Raw genomic sequence first — 7,578 nt, 5'->3', positions numbered from 1 at the left:
TAGTACAATACCAGACGAATTTTAATGCCTACCACTGGCTTTAAACTATTATTTTCGCCAGCATGTCGAGTATAGATTGAATTCAGCACCAACTATAATTGTATGAGGATACCTATTTGAAATCAGACTCCAGTTTTCCTCGAACCTATCAGCAACTATACGAGTATAATCTGAGTGGAAGGAGGGCGATGAAAGCAACCAATTATGAATTTATTTAGGATGCCAAGTAGAACCTCTGTCAATTCTAACTCACAGGGGCTATCTATTTAATTTCCACTACAAGATAAACTACTTCCATCAGCAGTAAACACTCTACCACCAACTATATTTAATCTCTGCTTCCTGAACTTATCTGGCTTTAGCCAACTTTCAGTGCCTATAGCAATTTGAGCGTCAGTGCTTTCTTTTATGGGTTAGAATTCTGATTCTGTCCCAGCGCAGCTGCGACAATTTGCAGCTACAATACCGACCGTTGGTAGGTGTTGTGACGGTACGTCACATAAATGGACATTTGGAGAAAGGGAAAAGAAGTTTTTTTATGAGATGTGTGAAAATTATCGAAAGACTAAGTACGTCTGTGCGATGTACAACAAATAGTGAAGGATGTAAGTTAGCACTCCGTCTTCAGGACACAAGTGGCCCATCGCGACCATCCGAGGATGCGGATAGGAGGGGTGTGTGATCAGCACACTGCTTCCCCGGTCGTTATGATGGTTTTCTTTGACCGAAGCCGCTACTATTCGGTCGAGTGGCTCCTCAGTTGGCATCACGAGGATCAGTGCACCCCGAAAAATGGCAACAGCACATGGCGGCCCGGATGGTCACCCATCCAAGTGCCGACCACGCCCGACAGCGCTTAAATTCGGTGATCTGACGGGAACCTGTGTATCCACTGCGGCAAGGCCGTTGCCAAAGGACATAAGTCATTATTATAAAAATACAAATATGGATGTAATTAACAAAACACAGTTTTTTGTGTAATGCCTGTGTAATATGGGCCATGAAGATCACAGACAATGCTTTGATTGAACCAGCTCTCCTGTCTAGCGGGAGGCCGCCATTGTAGTGCTGTCTGATAATTAACGTAAGTTTTATCTGTATTTTTGAAAAATATAATAGAAATTGTTATTAAAAATTGCATATTGTTGACTTAGTTGTCACCTCTCATAATCGCAAACATTAATTGTAATTTAAAAAATTTATACAGAACTTCGTAGTGCAGGCAGCTCATCTTCCCTAGCAAGTTTTAGTCGCCCATTATGCTGACTGTATTATTTAATTAAAATTAAATAATATTAAATGTAAATGCTAGAGACTTCTCAGTTTTGATCTTTCATTAATTTCAAAGTTACAAAGACAGTAGTGATAGATTTCATTTATCAAAATTCGCAGCACTGAATGAGTTCAGTACGTTTCATTTTGGCCGCCTAACGGCAGATGAGTTCTCTCCAGGTTTGCCTTGCAAATAATGAACAAGAAATATTGAAAATCATTACATTCCGCAATATCTCAGTTAATCTTTATGTAGTTTGGTACATAAATAACCAGTAGCCCCTGAGACCCATATTAATAATTACAGTTTGCGTAAGAATACGCATATTTTCTTTTCTAAATAGCAGCGCTCACGCAAACTATTAGAAGGCGTTGAGTCGCCCGTTGTGTTTAAAAAATATATTATATCGTACGTACTTCGGGGCAGCCGATGTCCGTACGAGTGTTACGCGATGTAAGTTAATTAACAGTCTCATGCTAGCCGACAATATTTAAAGCCACCCCAACCAAAAATCAAAAATATATAATCATAAAATTAAAAATATATAATTATCCCGTGATAAGTGCCGCACACGCACACACATATACACTTATACCGTGATAGTGTACTCTCGTCCTGTGTTTGACCCTCATCCTTTGAGACTGATCACCTTTCTATGCTTTCTCGAAATCCTTTAACCGAGAAAAAAAAAAAAAAAACGCTCAGTACACTTCACGTAGCTGCATTACGTATGTATTCGCCTTCTGTGTGTAACAGACCGCACATCGATTAAGTGGAATCTGTCACCTCGCCAGACTATGGCGCAAGTCAAGGAATCTGCAACGCACACAGCTGCAGAACCGTCTGAGCCCCCTGGTATACAACAGAGTGCACACCGGATTTATTCCTCTCACTGGCAGCCATATCCATAAGGAGCTGCATTACATAGCTAACATTTTAGTTCCTAACAACAACCAATAATCTCACTCTCTGTGAATGCCAGGATCTTCCAGGCTGACGTGCTTCCTGCATGTGTAGTTCAGAATGACACGTTGGCTTTATCTTACCCATTTTAATAAAGAGGTAAACATATACATGATTTTGTTCACAATAGAATAACTTCAGTATAAATGTTTATACATTATTCTATCCTCAGCCAATATTTACATACATATACATTGCCAGAAAAAATAGTAAATCTGGAAAGAAGATGTCGATTTTGATCTGCTGAATGGATATGCAACTTGGGTACAGCAATGATAATGGTTTCAACGTCGACCGCCAATAGATAGCATAGTGGCAGAGCTACTAAAGCGCCATCTACGTCTACTTCTTAATTCGGAATGCTCAGAGCAAGAAGGCTCAATGTGGTGCAGACATGTAAAGCAAGGAAGCAACCATGCCACGGAGATGCACTCGTGCTTCCTACAACCAAATAACCTAGTTTCAAAGGTGTCAAATTGTGGCCTTCTGAGTGGCGGGATGGTTCTTTCAGAGAGTTGCCACACAAGTTGGACGTGCTGCGTTGAGAGGTGGCATGAGCCCCCTCTCATATTTCTATCTTACTCTGAGTAATTCGATTGTCCTCTCTAATTGCATGCGGTGAAAAGTTGCTATTCCTTCACACACAGACTTTCCACGCAGCGTCCCTCGTCACCCGGGTGGTCCGGTGACAGGCTGGTTCTGCTGAGCTTGAAAGGGTTAAGCCGACGGGTGTGAGGGAGTCGAGTGGATGCTTTCCAGACGCCGACATTGTCATAAGAGCGGGAGCGACACGCCCAGAGGGGCCAGAAGGGGCGGATGGGCTAGAGATTCCGTTACTTCGTAGAAACTTAGTGAAAACACTTTCTGGCGGGCTACCAGCGAGGCGTGGGAATGACCTGTGTTCTCAGGCAGACTTGACGGGCAAATTCCCGCGTTTTCTCCAAAATTATAACTGTGATTGGCTTGCTCAGGGCATAGCTCCGTGACGTAGCAAAATCGGCGCAGAAATTGGCGCCAAGAACCTCCATTGCTGGAATGGTAGTGCTTCGGCAATAGAGTGGAATTTTTCGCCGGTTTTCGAGTTGCTGATTGGAATGTTTAACCACGGCCACTGTCGTGGGGGCGAGAATGTTCTGTGTTCGGGTGCTCTTGAGAGTGTCGGCTCTCGCCTTTCGGTCGGAGTAGGTTACAAGACTGAGCTCTTGCTGCTCTGGACAGCTGCCTTCCGTTGGCTGTCTAGTATACTTTCATTTAATTGTAACTGTTTGACGAAGTTGCTGAAGTTTCTACTTCATTGTAACTTTCCGAGTACAGTTGGCAATTGAGCGTTCTGCGTACAAGCGGCCTATGTTGTCCGCCTTGAGAAGTTTTGGCTTAAGTTAACTGTACTGGAATTACTGTGTGACTTCTCTTGTTAAAATCACTCACTGTACCGTCCGTGATTGTGTAGCGAGCCTTCTTCGTCTCCCTCAGAGGCGTATTTGTGTTGCTAGGAAGTCTTTAGTCTGGAACAACCAGACCAGGAGAATTTGTTTCGGGCTATACTCACGAGATTATCATCACCACGACGGGACGTCGAAGCAACCAGCCATCGCCTCCAGTATGCCAGATCGTGTCCTTGCTGTTAAGAAGACAGCTTGGTAATGTATGTCCGCAGCAGTGGCAAATCAGGGAATTTTGCTAGGTGATAATCAGAGCTCAGCAGAGCGCGCCTGTTCGCCTTTTCTAACTTTGTTCTGTCTTGGGTATTCATTGTCTGAGTTATCACTACTGTAGCAGCAATTAATGTTGGGTTGGCTGGGTGTTTCTCTTAAGATTTGAGTTGCAAGGAATTGGCTCCACATACCACTTGGTCATAAATGTCACAATCTACGAGGGCGGTTCAGAAAGTAACCTCCGATTGGTCACAGTGCGGGTTGTGGGGGGAGTAGCGACGCCATCTGTGCGTTCACGCACTCAACAGGTCAGTCGGCATCAAGCCGTGGTCGAGTGAACGTCGTACCTGCGCTAGTTTAGTTTTTGTGGCAGTTTGAAATGTGTGCTGCAATAGAAAACCCCGCCAAATGTGAAGTGCGTGCTGTCATAAGGTTTTTTACAGCCAAAGGACATTCTGCAGCAGCTATTCATCGTGAGCTTTGTGCCGTGTACGGACCAAGAGTTATGAGTGAAGGAGTTGTCCGTGAATGGGTACGTTTATTTAAAAATGGACGAGAAAACGTTCATGATGAAGAGAGGAGTGGTAGACCATCATTGGTGACTGACGAACTCGTTCAGACAGTTGATGCAAAAGTTCGTGAAAATCGACGTTTCTCAATGTCGGAGTTGTCTACTGGTTTTCCACAGATTTCTAAGACTCTCTTGTACGAGATAGTGACAGCAAGATTGGGTTACCGTAAGTTCTGTGTACGATGGGTGCCCAAAATTCTTACCGACCACCACAAAACTCAAAGAATGGCCTCTGCATTAGACTTTCTGTCACGTTATGAGGACGAAGGAGAACCATTGTTAAACAGAATCGTGACCGGTGACGAAACCTGGATTAAGTACGTGAACCCTGAGACAAAAGAACAATCAAAGATGTGGGCACACTCAAATTCGCCTACCAAACCAAGAAAAGCCTCGCAAGATTTTTCTGCCAGAAAACTGATGGCAACGGTGTTTTGGGATCCCAAAGGGGTGTTGTTGGTTGAATTCATGGAACGTGGTACGACCATTAATCAAGACGTGTACTGTGAAACAATAAAAAAGTTACGACGGGCTATACAGAACAAACGCCGTGGTATGCTGACTTCCGGTATTGTTTTTTTGCACGATAACGCCCGTCCTCACTCTGCTCGCAGAACAACGGCCCTTCTTGAGTCCTTCAAGTGGGACGTTATCAACCATCCACCTTACAGCCCAGACCTGGCGCCAAGTGATTATCACCTCTTCATGCATTTGAAGAAATGGCTCGGGTCACAGCGGTTTGATGACGACGAAGAGCTCAAAGATGCGGTCACAGGCTGGCTCCAGGCACAAGCGGGTGATTTTTATGGAGAAGGAATTTCAAAGCTTGTGAAGAGATACGATAAGTGCCTCAATCGCTATGGAGACTATGTAGAAAAATAGTGCAAAGATGTAGTTGTAAGATGTATATATTAAAATATTTTTATTTAACTTGGTGTATTTTTTTAAATCAACCGGAGGTTACTTTCTGAACGGCCCTCGTAGATTACGGACAACTTCACCTTCACAGCATTTATTTGAGTATCCAGTTTGATGTATTGTAAATGTTTCGTGTGTTTTGTTTATTATTTTCAGTTTAGTCATAATAAATCAAATTGTTATTTTGGACAGAACTTTCATTCTGTTAATCGGTAGAGCAACCCTTTCATTTCTCACTACATTAATGAAACTTTATTTAATTTTTATCCAATTAAATTATTGCAGGTGCCAAACTGTTTTCTACTCCACTTGCAGGGTCGATTACAGTCAGTTCGCGTTTCTTCTTAATACATGTGCAACAGCAAAAGGCGAGTTAGAAAAGGGGGGGAGGCTTAGAGCACCATTTCCATATGAAGATTCGAGAAGAATTTAGTGTTAAATACACTGCTAGCCCCGGCACCTCGCAGCTTCAGTTGTGCAACGATGTTTGTCTCAGTGGTCACGTGAACATTCTAACACCTGTAGATGAGGTTCTGGACGTCCACACAGCACAGACGCCCGCCAGGATCGTTGTATTTTAGGGGCAGCAGTGGGAGATCGTAGAGGTACCGCAGCACAGATAAGAGGGCTTGTGAATCCAGACGTGTCGACACGAACTGTTACGAACAGGTTATTAGCAGTGGGATTACGGGAACGCACACCAGTAGCCGGTCATCCACTCACGCCACGACATCGACGTGCATGGCTTGATTGATGCCATCAGAGGATCTTCACCAATGAAAGCAGATTCTGCCTGCATGGAAGTGATGGGCGTTTGTGCGTATGATGTATACCTGGTGAGCGCTGTCTCGTAGAGTGCATTCGTCCAAGTCACACTGGTCCCTTGTGGGCTTGGGTGCGACAAGCTACATCTCTCGTTCACCTTTGCTGCTCGATACGTGCGGAATGTTGTTAGACCCTTTCCTTTACCGTGCGTGCAACAGCAAGGTGATGTGTTGTTCCAACAGGATAATGCTCGCCCACACACTCCCCCTGAAAAGTGTTCTGCAAGACGTGCAACTTCCCTCCAACAGCGAACGGCAGTCGGCTGATGACAATAACGACAAAACAAAATGTCCTCAGCATCAAATTAATCAAGAAAATTTGGGTGATTACTCTGGCACTTAATCACTTAAGTCGCTGAGTTTGATCTCAGTATCGGCGTTGATAATAACACTAAGGATTTCAACTGAATTAATTCACTAACGAACTGCTTTCAAATAGACTAATTAAAAAAAAGCCGATACAAAAAGTATCTGAACTGAGTGACTGAACTTCTTTGCATTCTCTTAGCCCGCCCGGCCGTGCCGCGAGCATTCGAGTGTGCTGTATCGAATTCCGTTTGCATCTGAATCGTAACGGCTTTCCCAGTAGGAGTCACGGGCCCCGAGGCGAGTGGTGGGGACTGCACCGGCGGCCGGGGTCCAATTAAATGACTTAAACGCGCCACGAGCCGGCCGCAACCCTTCTGCGTTTCTACGACTCGCGAAAGACCTGAATATTTAAGCAGCGTTCGCCAATATTAGAGGACAGAATCCCATTATCTTTACTGCATTAACCAGAGCTTCCTCCGCTCGGTTCAGATTTTTAATGAACATCGCTCTGCGGACGGGAAATGGAGGGGTGGGCAGAGGAGAGGGTGGAGAAGAGGGGGAGGGGAGGAGTGAGAAGGGGGGAAAGGATGGCGGGGGGGGGGGGGAGGGGAAGCAAGCTGGGGTAAAAAAGGGAGCGCCAGGTTCGGAAACTTCGTTATCTCTCAATTTTGCTCGTGTCTCGGCCCCTGCGTCGAGTCTCCCCGGCAAGCGCTCTGTTTTTAAAATTTAATTTCTGTAAGAGCGCGTGGCAGTCGGCTGTTTGCTCCTTGGCGCAGTCACACAAAGGGAGTAGGGTAAAAAAAAAAAAAAAGATGTCGCCAGTGATACGGTTAGCGGGCGGCCCGGAATATAATGCGCAGATTAGCCCTCTGCACGTCTCACTGTAGCTCTGAAGCGGGCCCTTCTGCTCAAACGTGAAAAAGAGAACCCAACTAGGGTGATGCGCGCCCTTGACACGAAATTGCTGTTTGCCGAGTTTCGATTCTCCCTGATATTTCTACATCAGCAGTTTCTTCATAAATTCAGTCATTTCTAGACGTACACAACCCTTCTGAAACCTAGGTG

At 44.8% G+C, this 7,578-nt stretch overlaps 1 pseudogene; it reads right to left on the bottom strand.

Moving 5' to 3' along the window:
- Positions 1-793: 793 nt before the first annotated feature.
- LOC124726643 lies at positions 794-911 on the bottom strand (annotated as a pseudogene).
- Between the last annotated feature and the right edge of the window lie 6,667 nt (positions 912-7,578).

Source organism: Schistocerca piceifrons, chromosome 1 (assembly GCF_021461385.2).
Source record: "Schistocerca piceifrons isolate TAMUIC-IGC-003096 chromosome 1, iqSchPice1.1, whole genome shotgun sequence".
In the NCBI taxonomy this organism is placed as follows: Eukaryota; Metazoa; Arthropoda; class Insecta; order Orthoptera; family Acrididae; genus Schistocerca; species Schistocerca piceifrons.
This window is presented reverse-complemented; position numbering and strand designations above follow the sequence as displayed.